The sequence below is a fragment of the Anolis carolinensis genome, chromosome 1 (assembly GCF_035594765.1).
Source record: "Anolis carolinensis isolate JA03-04 chromosome 1, rAnoCar3.1.pri, whole genome shotgun sequence".
Classification (NCBI taxonomy): Eukaryota; Metazoa; Chordata; class Lepidosauria; order Squamata; family Dactyloidae; genus Anolis; species Anolis carolinensis.
The window spans coordinates 4,245,829-4,269,663 of NC_085841.1; the positions used below are offsets into that span (position 1 = coordinate 4,245,829).

The following is a 23,835-nucleotide window of genomic DNA, read 5'->3' on the forward strand; positions in this document are numbered from 1 at the left end:
TGGTTTTAAAAAATGAAATAATTGCAGCTCGGTGCACAGAGTTGCACTGAGCGAGGCGAAATGCCATAAAGAAAAGTGTAAAGCATCATGCCGATGATTAGTCCTAGTAATTGACTTGTAGCAGGCTCGAGTTCAGAGTCTCCTGCTCCCTGCTTTTTAAGTGCGTGGAAACAGCATTAAGATGTTTTGTAAAGCCAGCCAAATCCTCCTACAGACGATCATCTGAATTGCTTAAAGGCAGATGCCTCTGGAAGCAGCAGCCTGTGATGACATTAAGGAAGCAAGGACCTTGGCATCCCTTAATGTGGTCTAGCAGTAATACAGAGAGGAAGGGAGGGAAAAAACCTCCATAGATAACAAAACCGTTGTGCCAAACACATTCGGGAAGGGAAGGGAAGAGAAATCCGAGCGTAGCAGCTGGAGCGCCAGCAAGATCTGCTTGTGGGTGTTAACTGTCTTTTTGAACTGCAGTTGCCCTTAAGAGTAAGATGCCAGGGCTCAAGTATCCTGCACCCTCCCATGCAAGTTACTTGGAGTAAAATAAAATAAAAACCCTCCGTTGCCGACTGGAGCGTTCACCAGGAGAAAAGGCACTTTTGCTTTTTCTAGGCAACGGGAAGGGAAGTCTAGCTTAATCCAGTTTTGCTTCTTGCCTCTGCTGTGCATGAATCCTTACCAGCCATTAACTTTGCTTAGCTGGCTCTTTAGGGGCTTTCTGTAGAGATTTGTATAAAGCAGCCAAGAGGCCTTTAACAATGGATTTTAGAGCAGGAGGAGGAATGGGGGTGGTGTTTGGAAAGTGAACTCTTTGGGTTTGGTCCAGAATATCTGAAAGACTGTATCTCCATATGAACATGGCTGAGTTTTGAAACGTTAGGGGAGGAGTTTCTCTTGGTCAGACCATTATCACAAGCATTTTTTGGTGAGGATACATGGGATCGTATTAGTGACTTCTCCTGGACTGTGGAACTCTTTTGTCTAAAATGTTAGTCTAGCTCCCTCTCTGCTCTCTCTTCACTGACAGAAAGGATCTTTCTGATACTGACTTAAATGCACTTTTGGCCCAGTATATTTTGAAGCCAACCCTAGATTTTATCATTATATTTGTATGTGATTTTATGACTTGTTTTATTGTTTTATTGTTGTTGTTGATTCATTTATTTTATTGCTTTGTTTTTATATTGTTGATGTTCAGGCTTGGCCCCATGTAAGCCACCCCGAGTCCCTTCGGGGAGATGGGGTGGGGTATAAAAATAAAATAATAATAATAATAATAATAATAATTATTATTGTTGTTGTTGTTGTTGTGTTGTTGTTGTTATTATTATTATTATTATTATTATTATTATTATTATTATTATTATTATTATCTTGAAAAGGGAGACCAAAACAGTCAAAGATCTGGAAGCCAATCCCTCTGTGGAATGGCTGAGGAAGCCAAGGGTGTTTAGCTTGGAGAAGAGGCTGAGAGAAAGGGACATGAGAACCATGTCTAAATATTTGGGAGGATGTTATACTGAGTAGGTGACAACTTTGTTTTCTTCAGCTCTAGAGAGTAGGGCACAGAGCAATGGATTCAAGATGCAGGAAAAGAGATTCTGCCTAAGAACGTCCTGATGGTAAGAGCTGTTTTAGAGAGTGGAATATGCTTCCTTGAAGTCCAGTGGAGTCGTCTTCTCTGGAGGTTTTCAAACAGAGACTCGATGACCATCTATCAGGAGTGCTTTGATTGTGTGTTCTTGTATAGCAGAAGGGGGTTAGTCTTGATAGCTCTTGTGATCTCTTCCAACTATATGATTCTAGAATTGTTGGTGCAATTCAAGAGATAACACCGGGGCAAATAATGCTCCCATGTGGCACTTCTGGGGCTACATGGGGCTGGTATCATTTAGTCCTATTGTGCCTTTTGACTCTTCCCTATTGACTCTATCCTGACTCTCTTGCCTTTTGACTCTACCCTGACTCTCCCTCTTTTCCAAGGTCTGTTGCCCCTGATGTGTTGGGCGCACAATGCATATTGCATTGTTTATTGATGTGGTGCTGCATGGCCCTTGCCCACAGGGAAGAGTGTTTTCTTGGCGGCTGCATTGCTAATGTCACATTTTAACTGAGGTCAATCTAAAGCAAGTGCTGAGAATTTGATCAGCGGAGGGGAGCTGAATAAATATTGTGGACTGCAGCTTGTTTGCAATTTTAGATCTATGCACTTAATAAAATTAGCATATCAAGTTTTATAAATGCGGCGAATGGCTGAATGCCAATTGGTCATATTTCATTTCTCCTACAGGGCTTTCAAAAAAAGAACTGAAGTTGCTACTGCCCAGAGCAAAATATTTTGATAATTCTTGCTAAATAGACCTAAACCATGAAGGCTGGGAATACATTGAACTGGGGCTGCTTTCTACTGACAGACCCTTTCTTCATTTTGTAAAAAATAGATAAAATTAATGTCTGTCATGTGTTTGAAGTTATCCCTGCCTCCCTGGGGCTGGAAACCTTAAAAAACAATAAAAGGGAGCTGAGATCTGCATCATTTCTCATGAGCCCTCTTTGTCTTTGAGCAAATGAGCCTGAGGTAGCTCTCCTCCAGTCGGGAAGGATATCATTTCCTTAAGTGCTTTTAAAAGTAAATATGATCAAATCAGGGAAGCTTAGAACGCAGTGGGGACAGAAAAGAGGCTGTGATAATTATGCCATTTCTTTAAGCCCCATTTATAGTGCTTTAGAAGTTGCTTTATAAAAAGTTTGGAGCATACTGTTTTTAGGTGAAGGGTGGAGAGATGTTCACATGTATTTTTCATTTCATTTTTATTCTGCCTTTACCTCAAACGGGACCCAAGGCAGCTCACAACATGAATTAAACACATTTCATTGTCTAGTGCAGGGGTCCTCAAACTTTTTAAGCCGAGGGCCGGTCCACAATCCTTCAGACTGTCGAGGGGCCGGATTATCATTTGAAAAAAAAAATACAAACAAATTCCGATGCACACTGCATATGTCTTATTTGTAGTTCAAAAACAACAACAACAACAAGAAGAACAATGAAAGAACAATACAATATTTAAAAATAAAAACAATTTTAACCAACATACATTTATCAGGATTTCAATGGGAAGCGTGGTCCTGCTTCTGGCCAATGAGATAGTCAAGTTAATTAGGGTTGTGGTTGTTGTTGTTGTTGTTGTTGTTGTTGTTGTTGTTGTTGTGTGCCTTCAAGTCATTTCAGACTTTGGGCGAGCCTAAGTCTAAAATGTATTTATTTATTATTTATTTACTGCATTTATTTACTACATTTTATATTGTTTTATATTTTATCATTGTTTGTATTTTGATTTTGCTGTAAGCCGCCCCGAGTCCCCTTCGGGGGAGATGGAGGCGGGATACAAATAAACTTATTATTATTATTATTATTACATTTGTATCACACCCTTCTCACCCCAAAGGGGACTCAGAGTGGCTTACAAATTATATGTACATACAATATATTATATTATTAGCATAGCACAATATTAGCATTATATATTACTATATTGAACTATACCACTATACTGTAAAATTATTAGTAATATTATACATAATATAGAATATAATAATAATATATGGTATTATTATTAGTGTTATATTGTATTACATTATAATATTATTATCAATATTATATGTATATACAATATATTATATTATAAAACTGAGGGCGGGGGCCAGGTAAATGACCTCGGAGGGCCACATCCGGCCCCCGGGCCTTAGTTTGGGGACCCCTGGTCTAGTGGATCTGGACACCAATATTCTGGTCTGCAAATCTAGAGCAAAGTCTGATTCAGCATAATCAACTTGTAAAATGTGGGCTAGAGAATACTGCTGTGAGGTGGATTTATAATTTAAGTGACTTAAACCCAAAGGGTGTTCCTCCCCAATGGTTCTACTTCATCTTGGAAAGAAGTGACTAGATGTGTGCCATAAAGAGGATTCCATCCTGGGCCTGGTTCTGTTAATCATCTTTATTAATGACTTGGATGAAGGTTTAGAGAGCAACTTACCAAGTTTGCAGATGACTCCAAATTGGGAGGGATAGCTAATACTCCAGAAGACAAGATCAGAATTCAAAATGACCTCAACAGATTAGAGAGCTGGGCCAGAACTAACAAGATGAATTTTAAAAAGGAGAAACTAGAATACTTCACTTAGGCAGAAAAAATGAAACACAGAGATATAGGATGGGTGTTGCCTAGTTTGACAACATAGTCACATGCGAAAGAGATCTTAGAGCAGTTGTTCTCAATGTGTGGGTCCCCAGATGTTTTGGCCTTCAACTCCCAGAAATCCTAATAGCTGGTAAACTGGCTGGGATTTCTGAGAGTTGTAGGCCAAAGCACTTGGGGACCCACAGGTTGAGAACCACTGTCTTAGAGTCTTAGTATCATAGAATTAGATAATAGAGTTGGAAGAGACCATGTGGGTCATCTTGTCCAACCCCCTGCAGGAAAAGCTCAATCAAAATGTCTTAGTGGACAACAAGTTGAACATGAGCCAACAGTGTGATGCAGCAGCTAAAAAGCCAATGGGATTTTGGGCGGCATCAGAAGGAGTAGGGTGTACTAGATGAAGGGAAGTCATCGTGCCCTTTCTTCTGCTTTGGTCAGACCTCACCTGGAATAACTCTGTGTCCAATTCTGGGCCCCACAATTTATGAGAGAAATTCACTCTTAAGCTGGAAGATGATCAGAGGAAAGCGACTGAAATGATCAAAGCTCTGAAGACTATGACTTCATCTGTGGAGCAACTTAAAGAGCTGGATCTGTTTAGTCTCAGAAGAGAAGGTTAAGAGAAGACATTATTGCCATGTAGAAATATGTGAAAGGACTTTGGGGATGCTTTGATTGTGCCTTTCATGCTTGGCAGAATGGGGTTGGACTGGCTGACCATGCGGTCTCTTCCAGCACTATGATTCTATAACTCTATGATTCTATAAGATTGGGAGAAAAGTGGGATGCAAATGAATTATATAATGTGTTTATGCAATGTGTTTGTTTATTGTTTACTTGGGTTGGGGGATGATACTGTGATCTTGTGTTATGTAATTGCTATTTTCTTAGCTATTTTGTTTGCTGCTTTAAGTCCCACCCATGGGAGAAAAGCGGGATAAAAATTAATAATAATGACGATGATGATGATGAACAATATTATTATTATAATGACGATGATGATGATGAACAATATTATTATTATTATTATTATTATTATTTGTTCAAAATTGTTTTAACTATTTTAAAGCTGTTTTGTTTTAACAGTTCATTTGTTTGATATTCTTTTAAGGTCTTTTAAATTATTGTTGTTTTTAAATAATTTTAAAGTTGATGTTGTTAAATGCTGTCCTGAGATCCTGGGACATAAAGGGATATAAATGTTGTAATAAATTAATACATAATTTTACCCAGTACTTCACATCTGTTGCAAAGACATTTTAAGGATCACTTGCACCTTCAAATTCTTGAGACAACCTTTATGGTTAGATCAGAGGCCAAGAATAGTGATGCAAAAGTCATGTGATAAAATTGGGAGGAGATCCCTGGCCCTCGAAAGTAAGCAAAGGGATGTTCAGCCCTCACTTCTGAAAGACTTCAGTTTCATGAGCTATAAGGAAAAGAGACTAAGACATATGGTTGTGTTGTGGCCTTCCTGGAATAGACTGGGAAGAAGGGCTGTGAATGGGGCATGGTGTGGTGTATCTTTTCCCCTGGATGCGAAATTCATAGTTTTGCTGGATAGCTTGCCAGGTTTTTGTTCCCGAACAATTCTTAGGACCAACTTTTATAGAATCTTTAAAACAGGGATGTGTAATGGAAAGAGAAATAGGCACATATTTGTGTCTGGCAGCATAGTACATGCTAGGCGTACATTTCAGGAAGATTACAAAAATTCTTTATCATTGCTATATTAAGTAATAAATAGCCTATTTGTAATGTGTTGTTGAGTTTTCTTTCAAAGGAGGAAGATCTCTGATGAGTTTCATTTTGGCTTTCCCTCTTGAGAGCTTCGGGATACCAAAGCTGTGCTGAATTATCTGCTGCCTGCTTTTCTGCCTGTTTTGCCCTTTGTACATGCCCAATGAGGGATTCTGTGGCAGCTGCTGTGTACCTTGTCTGTTGTACATAGTGCACATAGTACATTGGCTAAAACATAATTCTGTTCTTTCCCAGCTCAAGCAGTATTTCTTTTTTTAATTGTAAGCACACTGATGCAACCCACCATTCAAAGTTTGTGCCTCTTCAGCCCTTCTTTCTGCTCCTCCCTTTGTCGATATTGCTAAAATGTCCATAAGACAAATAGGGAAATGGACAGGCATATAAGGGCCTTGTGCAAATTAACCTCTTTTCCAGAGGTATTGTTAACTGAAGTGTGCCTTTATACAACTGTAAAACTGCCTAGTGCTAACGGAGTGTGAGTTACTGTCCTCAGAACGAGCAGTATTTTGTTTTCTAGTGTATATTGCAAAGAAATTGACATATAGGGTCTTCTCAGATGTTTACTAATATAACTTATATCCCACTTTTCTATGTGGATTTTCAAAAGTGTGTTAAAGTAAATGAAAAGTCTAAAAATGCAAAAATAAGCCAATATCACAAATAAAAGTTAAATTCTATAATACATGTTAACTGAAAATAGCAGATGAAAGAGGAGATCAGTTGCTGCAAATGTAAGATTTTTTTAAAAAAAATGTTTGAACATGTTTCTAGAAAGATGACCAAAAGTCTGTTTATGTATTTATGATTGAGGTTCCGGGTTTTAGCCTGCCACGTTTGAATTTTAGCAGCCATAGCAGTTAAAATGGTGTCAAACTGCATTTCCTTCTATAATGTAGATGCCCCATGAGGTGCCTAGCTGTTTTGGTCTCAAAAATAGTGTCCTGAATTGATTTCAGAAAGAACTGGGAATTTTGCGCAGATGTTTGAAATGTGGAACTATTTCAAATCTGTTAACAGTTTAGTGAGAGATTTTGCAGTTGCTGAAACATCTGGACTGTCTTCAAGGTAATTCAGTGTCTTCAGCATAAGAGTCCATTTAGTCTTCAGAAAGCAGCCTGTTCTTAAGATGAAACGAAATTCTTTAGGTGGTTATTTTTTTGACATTCCAAAATGCTAATATGAAGGACAAACTGTTGGGAGGTGTTGCTAGGACTTTACTTTTCTAGTGGGAAGTAGAAGAATATGGACATTATTCTCATATTTTGCATTTTCCAGGTTTGAATCATGATAGTGTGGTTGTCTGGCTTATGTTAACTTGTGGGCATATTCCTCTCTGGTCCTGTGAGGCTTCAAGGAGCAAACAACAATCCCTAAGGATGATGGAAAGGTGCTTCTGGGCTGCGACTAGTTTGTGTGATTAAGTAATAATAAAAAGAGGAACATCTGTTCTAAAATAGAATGAAACATTATGTCCTACAACTCAATGGAACAGATTTGGACATAGACATGGAATTTATTAATGAACATGATACAGTAATTTTATATTTAACTTTAAATTAATTAGCCTAGCCTGATTTGCTCTTGGATCCATTTATTTGTTTTTTTGGCACCCATAACATTCTCCTCCAGCACCACATTACAAATGAGTTGATATTCTGTCTGCTTTTGTGACTGCCAGGCTTTCATAACCATACACAGTATTAATCAGAGAAACTATGGCATGACTGATGCTGACTTTGGTATTGAATGATGTATCTTTTCACTTGAAGATCTTCTCTCATCTCTTAATATCTAAGAGATGCATTTATGTGTCTATCTGTCTAGTATTTATCTCTTTCTCACCTCTGAACCTCTTTGTATATGTGAATGTTTCAGTGGCTCAAATCTGTTGGATCAAGCAAAAATGGGAGGGCAGCCCAATCCTTTCGGCACCAAGAGGAATAATTTGCATGTGTGCTTTCCTAGTAGAATTTTTTATTAGGTCATTAATTTAACTTCTTTAAAGGATTTCAACTGATATGTATGGACTATTCTAGCCTGTTAAGAGATTTTGGATGCACTTGCACAATCCTTTTGTAACTGTTATGGGTCTTCAAGTTGTTTCCATCTTATGGGACCCTAAGGTGACCGTTTTTACAGGGTTTTCCGGGGCTGAGAGTGTATGACTTGCTCAAGGCCTCCCAGTAGGTTTCCATGTTTGAGTGTGAAATTGAACACTGGTCTCCAGAGTAATAGTCCAACACTCAAATCTCTATGCCATAGTTTTTGTGTGGCGAGGAGGAATGAGCTGTTTTAAAGCACAAGGCTCTGGATTCTTTCCTTGCTAACTTTGGTGTCCAGGAGGGTTCGGAGCTTGCTTTTAATTTTGCTAAACTGTGTAACTAAGAGGCCAAGATAAGCTTTCACTTTTGCTGAACTGTGGTTGGTGGTGTCCTTTGGTTAACACTAAGCCTTTGGAGCATGGAAATAAAGAGTGAAAGCTGCCTTTTTGAAATTAAGCAGAGTTGGTGTTAACCACAGTTCCTAATTTGGATGATACAGGAAACGGTGGTCAACTCTAAGGGAAAGCAAAAACCTCCACATTCCTCCTTCTCAGTCACAGGGATAAGGGAGCATGAGGCTCCCTGCAGTGGGCACATGCCACAGTAAATGGAGATTTAGTGCAATGTGTAAATGCAACATTTGTCCAGGTTTTTAGAAAGAGCCTCCAGGTGCCTCTTTAACTATATGTTGCTTAATTATGTGTGTGAGTGTATTTGAATCCATGGTTCAGAAGAGGATATTCTTAGCAGCAGAGGGCATATTGAGAATCCAAATACTGAGCAGTTTTTTTCAGTTCTGTGCTTTGTTAAATCTTTGCATTTTGGGGCACAGAGCTTTGCATTCTGTGTGGGGCTGGTGGTGGCGAGAGAGAGGTGTATGCAGGCATAATCTTGCCATTATGTAAGACCGCTCTGGGTCCCCCTGGGGGAGAAGAGCGGTATATAAATTAAATAAATAAATAAATAATAAAATATACGTGTGATACAGTACTGGTGTCTGGGTAAAGGTCTTGACACATTATGACAAGCAGAGAAATTCATGTTTATATATGTTTATACAATCATAGGGCGATAAGCAGTGTTTCAGTGCCTGGCGTAATGTCTGACTTGTTCAGTTGTTTCTCTTGACTATCATGTGTGTGTGTGTGTACATTCATGTATCCTGCCAACACATGGTGGATTTTGTAGGGTTTGCTTAGATATAGAATACTGAGAGCATCCCCCCAGTTTTTCCTAAAATATTGCTTGCAGCACCTGATATTCATTAATGGTCTCCCATCCAAGTATTAACCAGGGTTGACTCTGTTTTAGTTTCCAAGATCAGACATCATAACTGTAGGAAAATTAGATCCTTTTTATAAGCAGTGCCTCGTGTATAGTACTATAGACTGGCACTTTTATTACAGCTATAATCAATTAAATGAAATAGACTCTGAGTAAATTTACTCATTTGGTGAGACTTGGACTTGACAGCCAAAAGCACTGGGGGGCCAAAGAAAGGAAGCTAAGCTCCAGATTTCTGATGTGAACAAAAGCCTTTTAACTATAATTAGGAAACACCCCAGGAGAGGAAATGTAAAAAAACCCAATCTGCTAGGCAAGTTTCAAGCTTAATTGAATGAGAGGGAGTAGGATTGGGGCACAGCAGGGTTGGTGTAAGGCTTGTGGATTCTTTTTAATGCATTTGGGGTCTGTGTTGTTGTCCCAAAGGATCAAGGCTTTTACTTCATTTAATATTTCTGCCATTTCTAACCAAGAAGCAAGTCAGTTTCTTCTGCATGTCTAAGACTTTAAAGGATCTGTCAATACACTGAGTACAAGAGTCGGTTAGTTTTGTCTTTGTCAAATAGTTTTTGTGCCCTGAGACCAAAGGCAGCTATGGCTCTGGAATTATTTGTCTGTAATGGTTGACTGTAACAATGATACAAAAGGCTATCCTACTTGAGGAGGGGTATTGGTATATTTTGATGGTTTTGTTTTTCCAGTGGTCTCATTGGGTGGGGTGGGGGTGTCTATTTATTATGAATAGAATTACTACCTTGTTTTCCTATTTCATTAAGAAGTTCTCAAAAAGCCTTTTTTAAAAAGTCAGTTTAGTACACAAAAATACTACCAATAAAAAATAAAAGAGTGTAGAGCACATCAAAATAGAAAAAGGAGGTAATTTTAAAGACCAAATAGAAAACTAACCAAAACAAAAACCCTTAACTAATAAAAGAAAGGCTTGAAGCAAATAACTTGAGGGAATGACTTTCAAGATATAGCTCCTACTTACTGCAGAGAAAGCCCTTTAGCTGGTGGTGAGAAATCATAGAAATGCAGACAATAAGGGCCTCACTGGTGGGTGGTGAGAGATCTTGAGGGATCCAGACCTCGAATGGCACTGCTTTTACACAAACAAGCTTATATTGTGCAGTCACTGCTCCTAACAGCTTCTTGCGAGAATTCAACTCTGTGTCCATTGCTACATTCCATATTTTCTTCACAACTCAGCAGTTGCCAGGAGTTTCTTTTTATTCCCACTGACAGAATCATAATATCTTACAACTGGAAGAAATCCCAAGAGCCGTCAGTTCAGCCTCATCCTGCCTTGCAGGAAGACACAATCCAAATCGTCCTGATAGATGGCCATCTAGCCTCTGCTTAAAAATCTCCAGAGGAGGAGACTGTCCCATGATCGCAAACAGCAGACTCTCCTAGGAAGAGACCTTGTGGGCCATCCAGTCCAACCCCCTGCCAAGAAGCAGGACAATCGTATTCAAAGCACCCCTAACATCCAGTCTCTGTTGAAAAGCCTCCAAAGGAGAGTTCCACTTCTGAATAGCTCTCACAGTTAGGAAGTTCTTCCTAATGTTTAGGTGGAATCTCCTGACTTGTAGTTTAAAGCCATTGTTCCACGTCCTAGTCTTCAGGGCAGCAGGAAACAAGCTTGCTCCCTCTTTCCTATGACTTCCCCTCACATATGTATACATGGCTATCATGTTAATAGCTCTTACCATCAGGAAGCTCTTCTTGCTGTTTAGACTGAATCTCTTTTCCTGCCTTTTGAATCTATTACTCTATTATATCCTAGCCTCTAGATCAGAACTTTCAAAACATATGTAGGTGACATACTTTTTAGACATGCATCTCAGTAATTCAGTTTTACTAGCAAACAGGAGATTAGATCAACAGCTTATAAGAGATACAGACACATACATAAATTGTAATAACAAAATGTATGGGGACACAACATATTTCATGAAAACCTTTCATTCATAGTTTTAAAATAAATGATTTATTGCTTATTTCACATGACTCAGAAGTTTCTTGTTAGATTCATGTGGCACACCTACACACTGCGGCCCATGCACGAACAACATACAACACACAATTTAGAAAGCTTGGCTGTAGAGCAGCAGAGAACAAGTTTCTCCCCTCCTCAATATGACATCCTTTAAAATACTATATTTGAATATAGCTGTCATGTCCACTCTCAGCTTTCCTTTCTCCAGGCTAAACAGACCCATTGCTCCCATAGCCATTCCTCAAAGGGCTTGGCCTCCAGACCATCCATTTTGGTTGTTCTTCTCTGGACACCTTCCATCTTGCCCATATCTTTCTTGAATTGTGATGTCCAGAACCGAACACAGTATTCCAGATGAAGTCAGACCAATGTTTCTGGCTGCAAAGAACACAGCATACAGCATTGCAGAGGAAAGGAGCAGGAAGTGTTGGAGGACATGTGACAGTTTCAACTCCAAGTATGTTCATGTGATAACCTGCAGTGAAAGAATCTCAAATAGTTCATGGGCTTACCTGGTAGAGGCCAGCATTGTCCACCACGCAATACATGCCAGGCCTGCCAGGTTTGGGGATGCTCCATGTGTTCATACAGTTAGCCCCTCTTCAAAATGGCACAGGTGCCTTTAATAAGAGAATTACAGCATGGCTAACAGATGAAATGAACTGGAATTTGAGCTTCAAGTCATCGGACTAATTGCTTTTTTTTCCTCCCCAGAATTCATTTGATGTTGCCCCCTCCATCGAGAGGAGAGTTCATTTGGCAACTCTCTGCTGAAGATAGAGGCACATGCATATGACGTTCTAAGATTCCTTTATCCGGTTTATGTGATTTACTGAAGTGTCCGGTTTTTCGTTTCCCCATGAATTACCTTCCACTTCTGGAAAGGTAGAGGTAAGTCACCCTTTTCAAATTATTTCTTTTCCTTCTCCTCTCCTTGGTTTGATTTTTATATCTATATATGTATAACCCCATAAGAATTGCTTGAACCTGTCAGAGATGTTATGTGTGGCGGGATCTGTTCATGTGGAACGAATTGCTGGAACTGCCAAAAGCAGGAATTCTCTATTCTCTCTCTCTTTCTCCCCTGCTCTATATGCTGTGGGTTTGTTTCCAGTGTATTACTGAGCGCAGGACTGAGTTGTGTTGCATTCGCTATTGCCAAGCTTGTTTTCAAAGCACATCATAACAAAAGATGCAGCCGGACTGAATGAGCGTGGGAAGCCAGACAGCCTCCTGGCCCCAGCTTCAGTGCAGGTTACCACCTGACATTGGCTTCATTGCAGCGATTAAGGCCATCGTGATGGTGTAACCAGAGAATGACCCGGTGGAAAAGGAGCATTTCACAGTAGGGGAACCCACCTTTTCTCTTTGCCATGCTGGAAGCTAATCTTCTGTATCAGATACTGAGAAACCTGGCTTAGTCTGCCTGCAGCTCCAGCGGGAGTGTGGGTGGAGTATAGTGCTTCAATCCATGTGTGATGATAACCTCTCTATATGTGTGTGTTTGCCTCTCCACCCACCCACGACTGGAAGCACTGTTGCAGATTCCTGGCTGGTTGGTGAAATTGCCTGGAAACTTGATGATGTCTACATACTCTCTGGAATAACAAGGCATTTTTAAAAGGTTGATTTGAACGTGTTCAAATTCTTGAATTAATCTATCATAGAATACTTATATCAGCTACGAATCTTCAATGCAGCTTGAAAACTGTTTTCCTCTTATTGAGTCTTTCCCGTTCTCCCTTGACTGTGAGAGTTATTGAGAGTGCGGAATGCGGTAGTTTTGTAGAATTACAGAAATCACAACTACTGAGAATCAGTTAACATTTTCCTTTGTAGGTATTGAGTAGAAATAGTAGCTCTTCAACTTCCTCCCCTGTTTGTTGTTTATAACAGTAATGACAACAACAAAAAACAACAACAACAAATTTTATTTATTACCTGCCTCTCCTGGTGGGTCAAGGTAGGGTACAACAAAGTCAAAAATGAACAGAAATTATAGATAATAAAGTACATAGATAAAAATACAAAAATATAAAAAATTATACCCAGAACATTTCCAAAATACTAAGGGTGCATTTACACTGTGGAATTAGTGCAGTTTGATACCACTTTCAGTGCCATGGCTCAATGTTATGGGAGACTGGGCGTTGTAGTTTTACAAGATCTTTAGCCTTTCTTGCCATATAGTTCTGGGGCCTTATCAAACTACAAATCCCCAGAGTCCATAGCATTGAGCCATGGCATTTAAGGTGTGTCAGACTGCATTAATCAACATGTAAATGCAGCCTCAGAGAACCCATATTTTCTTTTTTTCTTAAAAACACCTTAAAACATATACTGTACGTAGAGTTTGTTTCTAAAAGGTATGAAATCCACCTGAACAATTTTTTCCAGAATCAGGAAAAAATGCGCAGAGGGCATGCATTCTTTTGCTATAATACTCATTTTTCCAGGAAAATTTCCATCACTGAAATTATTTGATACATTTTGTTAGTTTTGATCAGCATATGCCAGCAATGTACTGCCACCTATAATACATTTCCAATTTTGGGGATTTGGAAGCATACTCCACAAGCTGAAAAAAGATATATGGTTTATTAATCACACTTTAATTAAATTAGCAAACAGCAGAAAAATTATTTTAGATAATGGATTGGCTGCAAAGGGAAGTTTCTGCCCTAAAAGCTACTATTGGAGCATTGGTTGGACTGGTAGAGCTTTTAATTCTGACTGCAGCACTTCTAGGAAATCTTTCTAGCCAAGAAAATGGGAACAGTCTTGGGCCAGAAGATTGTCAACCTGAGTATGAACCAGAAGTAGCCAAATTATCTGCAGAACCAGTGGTTAAGCAATTAAATGACATAATGGAGGACTGGAAACCGAACACCAGGAGACATACTCAGGATGACAAAAACAAGTTATGCCCTAATCTCACCAATTCAAATAATAGATGAATAACAGGATGGCCATTCAGAAACTCCTCCTCCTTTTAACCAAGAGACACACAACAATAATATAACATTGAACACAGCATCACCCTGCTCTCTCAGCACTTCAGTACTGACTCAGAGAAATGGCAGAGGGCAGAAGAGAAGTATTTAATAAGCTCCCTAAAATGTTGAACAAAAGATCTGCCCTAACTATAGTCAACATAGGAAGAGATACTCAGCTGGAGGGCAAGTGGTTATGTATAACTGGCCAGTGAAGAAAACAAGTGGGGCAATGATATCTTCAAAAGAACATCTAGCAGAAATTCAGTCTGTCCTGGGGCACACATTGGACCTAAATAACTTTAATTAAATGTAATTTAAGCCATTAAACAACCATTGAAAGGCAGAAGATTAAAATCAACAAAACAGTATTCTGTTAAAAGGCCATTCCAGGCAATTCCTTAGGATTGCAATAAGTCAAAACCGACTTCATGGCACATAGAAGCTACTTCAAAAGCCTGTTGATCTGGAAAACAAAGCTTTTCCTCCAAAACCCTTTGTATTCTGTTCTGTGTTTCTGTTTTGTTTTGTGTTGGCTTTGTTGTGTTCTGTTAAAAAAATCCTTTCTGAATTGTTCCAGGATATTTATTGCTCATTGATTTATTTTTATTTCTTTATATGATTAATATCCTTGCACAGGGCCCATGAATGCTTACATCTAATTAAAACAAGTTGCAGCTGCAAAACAATTGATACAAAAGTTAATTACCCCCCCCCCCCAATTAAACAACCAATTATATTTAAAATGTAAAGTAAAACAGTTGAAAACACATGTAAAACATAGCAGAAAAGCTGGCATCTCAGCTCCATTAAAATCCAAAGGTCTGTACTTGTTGGAAAAAATGGGCCAGCTGAACAGTATATTTATGAAAAGTCGAAAACAACTCCAAATGAATGAATAAAGAACAAATTCAAATTCAAATTCAGGCTTTGACTTTTGTGATGTGAATCACGTTGCTGTCCTAAGAGTGTGCCACAAGGTGCTGTAGGATATCTGATTATTTTAACAATTTTTAAGTGTTTTAAGGGATTTTAATGGATTGGTTGTTTATTTTAATATTTACATTTAATATTTTAATATTTATTATTTGGATTTTAAATTGCACTATTTTTTAAAGTTGTGAGCCACTTTGCCTCTCAGCCTAGAGATGTAAGTGGGATACAAATAATAATTATTAGCCTTATTAATACAATAGAGTCTCACTTATCCAACATTCTGGATTATCCAACGCAGTTTTGTAGTCAATGTTTTCAAAACATCATGATATGTTGGTGCTAAATTCGTAAATACAGCAATTACGACATAGCATTACTGCGTATTGAACTACTTTTTCTGTCAAATTTGTTGTATAACATGATGTTTTGGTGCTTAATTTGTAAAATCATAACCTAATTTGATGTTTAATAGGCTTTTCCTTAATCTCTCCTTATTATCCAACATATTCACTTATCCAACGTTCTGCCGGCCCGTTTATGTTAGATAAGTGAGACTCTACTTTATTACTATTACCCTCTGTGAGATTGTTACTGTTTCCTGAATCCTCATTAGAAAGGTTTACTCTCACTTTCTGTCCTTGAGACAACAGGAAGTGAGAGCAAATCTACCCCTCGGAAGGGAAATTCAGTTCCCTTTCGAGGAAGGAGCAGTCCACAAATGCTCAGGGAGGAATCCCCAAGTTTATGGGGCAGTGAGTAAGAACAAGGACAACATTCTTGGTTGAGTGAGAAGCCTAGAATTCCCAGAATACCGATCTTGAGCAGAGTGATAAAAAGAAATAAGGGCTGAAAGATAGCTGTGAGTTCTATTGCATAGGACTTTGAATGTTGAAATAAAAACGTGAATACAGGAAGCTCATACTGTATTCTGGAAGGAATAGATAACTAATGGAGAGATATCAGTGCAGGTAAAAGGCATGTCACTCTGTTATTGATGATGAGATGAAATAATACATTGTTGATTGTAGATGCTTTTGCAAGGTTGCTAATAAGACATTTACTTCTTAGAGTGGCCACAGCTCAGTAGTAAGAATAATTCAGTTAGCATTGAAGGCTCTTCTTTCCTTGTGTGTTCATGTTAAATTCTCAAGAATCAGAGGTGACAGCTTGTGTGAAGATCGCAGTAAATGTGAAAAGGCTTCAAGGTTGGGAGGAAGAACCAGTGCTGGAGATTGAAGTAATCTGACACAGAGAACTCCCGCACGAATAAACCTTTTAGTCTTCAAAACTTGAGAATTTGAGTGAAAGGGTTTTGATTTCAAGTGTAAATGTTCATCTTGTGATTTCTCTGTGTGTCAGATTTTGCAGGTTTTTATTTTAATGTCTATGAGGAATTTTGGCTTCTCATCAGAGCTTGAAGGATTCTGGTTTTCATGTGTTTCTGTATACTCAGCTCAATTCTAATGGTCTTAAGTGTCTGGAATAAGATTTTGCTTGGAAATTTCAGATGTATCAGAGGTAATGATGAGCAGAATGTAATGCTTTAAACTCTTTGATTGTTGGCCAACATTGTACTCTGTCCTCAAAAAAGGAATTACGTGAGCGGTATGGTATGGCTGAAGAGGAGTAGGTATACTTTTACATATGTTCACATTTTCTGTTTGTTTGCCATGCATTTCAGGGCAAGATGGTTTTTGCATTCAAGTAATTTCACAGGATTTTCTTGTCGAAATTTGTTCAGAGGGGGTTGGATGGAGGTTTGCCATTGCCTTCTCCTAAGGCTGAGAGAGTGTGATTTGCTCACTGTCACCCAGTGAGCTTTCATGTCCAAAAGGGATTGCAATCCTGGTCTCCAAAGTCATAGTCCAATGCTCAAAACACATGGGCTCCTTTCAGTGTAAATGAATGTGTTTGAAAACAGGGGTTCCAAAGCGTACAAGAAGGCACCAGGAATCCATGATTAGGGATATAATGATGTTCTGACCTTGTGCCAGGATGGAAACCTTGCTTAATTGGTTTGCTTCTTCTATTTTTTTTTATAAAGCCAAGGTGTATGACAAATGAGTGTCATCACTCTGCATTCCTTCACCCATAAAAATGTTTAATGGTTTGTTTCCCTTCCCTTGAAACATAGGAAAGTTTGATTGCCCTGCCAGACTGTTTATTGCACAGAGCTTAGAGATGTTTTTCCTCGACTGTTTCTCAGTAGCTTTAATGTTCAGGGAATGGTTTTAATTCACTGAATGACTTGTGGTGATGGGAGGGTTGCAGTTCCCAAAGTGTTTTTCTCTCTCTCTCTGACTGAAGATCAAGCATGAAAAACCTCTACTTCTCTTCTGTTCTCTTCCTTTCTCTTCCTTCTCTTCTGTTGTTTTAGGATGGACAGCTTTTTTATCTCTCCTGACCTTGCTTGCCTTAAGAGAAATAAAGGGGCTGCAGGTTTTCTGTTTTCTGGAATCATAGGACCCGTTGCCATGAAAAACCACTCATGCCATATTTTCTGTTCATTTCTTTTTGCACTTTGGGAGATTATTCTGTTATAGATGACATGAAAAGAAATTATAAATAAGGCAACTCCTTTTTGTTTAGCAGCCAAGAGAGAGAAAGAGAAATGGGGTACCTTTATAACCTGAAATGCCTACTGAGAATTGTCATGGTTGTGTTAATGATACTGTCAGCAGTCCAAAGTGTTTGATAAGGTGAGATACTGTATATGGGAGATATTCTGTGGAGAAGTAGGAGGAGGTCTCTGGGTTGGCAAGTCCCAATTTGGCACAGCAGGCATGGACACAGCCTGATTCTCATTAGGAGTTGCAAAAGCTCGCCTTGGGTTGACACTATGTCCAGTTGTCCGTCCCCCGCCCCCCCCCCCCCCCCAGTTCAAGAAGGATATTGATAAGAAAGGACATGTCCCAAGAAGGGCAACCAGGAGACCCAGGCATCTGGAAACCAAGACCTTTGAGGACCAATTTAAGGAGCTGGGCCTATTCAGCTTGGAGAAGAGAAGACTGAGGCATAATGGCTCTTCTTAAACATCTGAAGGGAAGTAATGTGTAAGTGGAATAAGCTTGTTTTCTCCTGAGACTAGAGTGAGAACCAATGGATTCAGATTCTAAAATGTTCAACTTACAGATAGTGACTGGAAGTGATGCTAGGTCACCTCTAGTTTTCTGAAATGTGCCAGTTTGACCTCCTGGATTGCTTAGGGGGAGGTGGGTTATCCTAAGCTGGAGTTGACTTTGATCAGTAAATGCATTTCTTTCAGAATAACTGAAAGGTGGAAAGGGCATTCCTTCATTGTTGGAGTGGGGAAATGTTGGCCTTGAAATGTTGGTTGTTGGACTGCAACACCCATTGTCTCTGACTATTGGCCATGTTACCTGGCGGCGTCTGTTCCAGAAAATGTGTCCTATCTGAACATTTTGGTAGCTGGGTGAAATTAAAATGTAAAACCATTGTGCAGCTTACTAAATGGTTAGTAGTTTGAAATAAAGAATATCAGACTCCCCTTGTTGCTTCAAGAAAAGTCTTTAAGAGGTTAAAGAAAGCCTCTGGGTTAATGGTTTTGCTCTCCTCCCTTTCCCTTTGTCATCTGATGCTAAAATGTCTTTAGAAAAATGAAAGGAATACCTTTATAACATAGAACTATCACAAGTCATGGTTTTGGTTCTGCTGTATGCAGATGTCAATTAAAATGCATTTAGGGTAGTTCTAAATGGATTTTAATATCAAGGGCAGCTGTTCCTTCTTGCCTTTTATAATGCACATCAAACATCACCCAGCAGTTAGAGATATTCTTATTAGAAGGGTGGAAATGCTACCTTTGAGACTACTAGGAAAGGTCTTAATTCTCTAGCTCAAACCGGGCAGAGGGGGAAAGGCCCCACTGGACTAATTAGTGGGTTTTCATAACAAAGTCACAGTGTCTCTGGCAGGAGATCTTTTTAAAAGTACACATTCAGCTACAGATTTTATGTCTTTCGAAGCAATTTCCTTTTACCTCAGATGTAACAACAGAGGGTGAAATTGCTCTTTCGCTTACTTTGGCTGTAGCAGGAATATATTAAAAGGTTTTTTTCTTTCTTTTATTTAATATATAAAGCATAAATAGTTCCTCACATTTGCTATGAAAATGGCAAGTGAGAAGTCAATTTCTTTCCAAAGGCCCATCAGCTCACAGCTGCAGAGAGCAGCAAAACAACATTAAGCAGGCAAACAGTTCGTGCGCCAGAAAAACGCTCAGGAATGTATAAATATGTCAAGGCGGCAATGTTCACCATAAACTGGGAAATAGAGCTGGTGTCGTGTGCCGGTTGTCACGAAGGCTGCCTGTTAGTAAAGGCCTCTCTGCCACTTCTCCTGTGCTCTTCTATCAGGCTTGAGGTTGAGCATGCCACGACAAGAGAGAGATTAAAACTTTGCATTCTCTAAGCGCATAGAGAACAAGGTCCATAAATCATCATCCCTTCTGCACGCATGTCTCCTTCTTTAAGTAAAGCAAAAATATTGCTGCAGCAGTCAAGGAAGGGGACTGGACCCTCATTTTAATTGAGCAGATTCCTGCTAGAATGAGCAGCCTTGGTTTATTATGATGCAAATAGTCGTGTAGCTTTTGTGGAAGGATAAATTTCTATAATGGTTTGTTTCTGTTGACCATCAAAATGATGTTCTGTGACTTCAAATATATTTGAAAAATATACACCTGAAGGACATGGAGCAGATACCTTGCTGAAGATATCCTGGGCCAGTTGACCATCTGGTAGCCTTAGGTATACTGGCTTATTTATTTATTTATTTATTTATTTATTTCCAACATTTATATCCCGCCCTTCTCACCCGAAGGGACTCAGGGCGGCGTACAAAATTGGCAACAATTCGATGCCTATACATAATTAAAACAGCTATAAAAATCCAATAAAACAATTAAAACAATATAAAAAATATAAAAACATATGATTAAAATCCATTCCTCCAAAATCCTCGTGCTGTAGCCGTAAATCAGTCCGGGTCGTCATTATCGTTTAATCTTCAAAAGCCTGGGCACATAGCCATGTTTTCAGGGCTTTTCTAAAACTCAAAAGTGTTGGGGCTTGCCGTATTTCTCTGGGGAGGGTGTTCCACAGCCGGGGAGCCACCACCGAGAAGGCCCTGTCCCTCGTCCCCACCAGCCGTGCCTGTGAGGCAGGCGGGACCGAGAGCAGGGCCTCACCAGATGACCTTAGGGATCTTCCTGGCTCATAGGAGGAGATAAGTAGTTTGGGCCAGAACCGTTTAGGGCTTTATAGGTCAAAACCAGCACTTTGAATTGGGCTCGGTAGCATATCGCCAGCCAGTGGAGCTGGCTAAGTAGGGAGGTGGTACGCTCCCTATAAGCTGCCCCAGTTATTAATCTGGCTGCCGCCCGTTGTACTAATTGGAGCTTCCGGGCTGTCTTCAAAGGCAACCCCATGTAGAGAGTGTTGCAGTAGTCCAAACGGGATGTAACCAGAGCGTGGACCACTGTGGCCAAGTCAGACCTCCTAAGGAACGGGCGCAGCTGGCGCACAAGTCTTAGTTGTGCAAAGGCTCCCCTGGCCACCGCCGAGACCTGGGGCTCCAGGCTCAGCGATGAGTCCAAGAGAACCCCCAGACTGCGAACCTGTGTCTTCAGGGGGAGTGCGACCCCGTCCAACACAGGCTGTAACCCTATTCCCTGTTCAGCCTTGCGACTGACCAGGAGGACCTCTGTCTTGTCTGGATTCAGTTTCAATTTGTTCGCCCTCATCCAGTCCGACACAGAGGCCAGACACCGGTTCAGGACCTGAACAGCCTCCTTAGTGACAGGTGGGAAGGAGTGACAGAGCTGGACATCATCTGCGTACAGATGACACCGAACCCCGAAACTCCTGATGATCTCTCCCAGCGGCTGCATGTATATGTTGAACAACATGGGGGACAGTACTGAACCCTGCGGGACCCCACAAGTCAATGGTTGTGGGGCCGAGCAGGTGTCCCCCAATGACACCATCTGGGAACGCCCCTCCAGGAAGGACCGGAGCCACTGCAAAACAGTACCTCCGAGACCCATCCCGGCAAGGCGCCCCAGAAGGATACCGTGATCGACGGTATCGAAGGCCGCTGAGAGGTCCAGCAGAACCAGCAGGGACACACTCCCCCTGTCCAGTTCCCGGCGTAGATCATCGACTAAGGCGACCAAGGCTGTCTCGGTACCATGCCCCGGCCTGAAACCAGACTGCGCCGGATCTAGAAAATCAGTGTCAACCAAGAATGCCTGGAGTTGTGCGGCCACCACACGTTCCACGACCTTGCCCAAAAAGGGGAGATTGGAAATAGGCCGATAGCTATCCAATTGAGTGGGGTCCAGTGATGGCTTCTTCAACAGCGGTTTGATCACAGCCAATTTAAGGCTCGCTGGAAATATGCCTTCCCGAAGGGAGGCATTCACCACCACCTTCACCCACTCGGCCAATCCCCCTCTGGCTTCTCTCACTAGCCAGGATGGGCAGGGGTCTAGGATGCATGTGGTAGCCCTCACCTCTCCAAGCACCTTGTCCACGTCCTCAGGCTGAACCAATTGAAACGAATCCATCAAAATAGGACAAGCAGGTGCTCTTGCTACATCCTCGGAGACTGCCGTTAATATGGTGTCAAAGCCAGAACGGATCAAAGCGACTTTGTCCGCAAAGAACCGAGCAAATGCTTCACAGCGGGCTGCCGAGTTGTCAGGGATCCCGTCTTGAGGGACGGGATATAACAAACCTCTGACAACTCGGGACAGCTCCGCCGGACGGTTCTTTGCAGACGCAATATTAGCTGCAAAGAAAATGTTCTTTGCAGCATCTATTGCCGCGGCATATGCCCTAAGATAGGAACACAGCCGTGTTCGGTTTGGCTTGAGATACATCATGAGGAAGATACAGATAAAAATGAAAATAAATATGTTATTTCCTGGAATAGTCCGGGATGAGCTAAATTGAATAGTTACCCCTCTATATAATATACCTATGAAAATTCTAATGATGTGACACTCACAAACAAACCTTGAACCATGCCACCCACATTATGTTCCTTGTTAACATGGCATTTCTGCTATTAGGTTTATTCCAGTACAGGCTTCACAGCCTCAGGGTGTTTTAGATGACATCTGAGGTAGCTTAGTAGAAGCTAGTTCATTTTTTCATCATAGAGCTTTGTGATTGATCATGCCGTGACTTCTTCCCAGAAAAAGCCTTGTTGCTTGGGCCATTTCATGCAGGAGAAATTGGCCCTCTGAGCCAAGACCAGATGATTTGAAGAATGTGACTGCAACAGGAGAGAGTTACGAGTTAATGATTACACCGAGCAACACATTGGAGAGGCATTTGTTGGAGAGTTGCTGCCTGGCTGAGTAGACAGTTTCTTGGATTAAAAGACACTCCTTTGGAGACATTATAAAGTCATCTTGTTTGTTCATATTCAAATATCACATTCCAGAATATCACATTTCCAGGCTATGATATGATATGATATGATATGATATGATATGATATGATATGATATGATATGATATGACATGATATGATATGATATGAAAGCAATGGTACTTTCATAGTGGAGTATCCTATGGCAAGCAGCCTAAATATCCAAAAGGCGTTGGATCCTGCCTGATTTTAGAAAATCAAAAAGATCAGCCCTGGTTTGTACTTCAGTGAGAGACCACCAATGAATCACAGGGGCTGTAGGCTCTATTACAGATGAAGGAATTGGCAAAACCACCCCTGAGGATTCTTTATCCAAGAAAACCTTATGGACTTCATGGAGTCGTCGTAAGTTGACAGGCAGGCAATATAAAGGGACATACATGTTGGATGCCAAAACAAATTGGAGAAGTGTGTGCACATGTGTGTTAATATGTGCGGACAGTTTGCTTACTTGTAATTATAGTTCTTCAAGTGTATCTATCTATATACCTACCTACCTACCTTTCTACCTACCTGTCCCTAATGCATAGAGCATGGGAAATAAACAAGATGAATTGGATCTTTTAGCACAACAAAACAATTATGATGCAATAGGCATCACTAAAACCTGGTGGGATGAGTCCTATAATTGGAATGTAGTGATGGAGGGGTATAACTTATTTCAGATAAATAGACCGAATAGGAGAGGGGGTGGGGTAGCATCACATGTTAATGATGTTTCCACCTATGAAGAGATGAAGGACTTCAATCCTGAAAATCAGGTTGGGAGTATTTAGGTAAAAATAAGAGAGCGAGAACTGAAAAAGTTGTAATTGTGGGGATCCAGTACCAAGGTTCAAGCTAGACTGAAGACCTGGATAAAGCCTTCTTTGAACAAATGAGCAAACATGCAAAAAGAAGATATATAGTTGTAATGGGAGACTCTGACATTTGTTGGAAAACAAACTTTGCCAAGTGTACCAAGTCTTCCTCACTTGCCTTACAGATAATTTTATTGTCCAGAAGTTAGAAGAAGAAAATGATAGGAAAGGAGATTCTACCTGAACATAAGGAAGAACTTCTTGACCGTAAGAAGAGGTGTTCAACAGTGGAACTCTCTGCCTCGGAGTATAGTGGATGCTCCTTCTTTGGAGGGTTTTAAACAGAGCCTGGATAGCC

General features: G+C 40.3%; 1 protein-coding gene across 5 annotated transcripts in view; it reads left to right on the forward strand.

The window, feature by feature from the left end:
- ncoa1 (nuclear receptor coactivator 1) overlaps positions 1-23,835 on the forward strand; it is a 342,571-nt gene that overhangs the window by 96,751 nt on the left and 221,985 nt on the right. For all 5 annotated transcript variants that reach the window (XR_010002286.1, XM_016996553.2, XM_016996548.2 and 2 more), the window contains exon 2: positions 12,003-12,179. The gene's annotated coding sequence lies outside the window, so the exon portion shown is untranslated. The remainder of the gene's footprint in view (positions 1-12,002; positions 12,180-23,835) is intronic.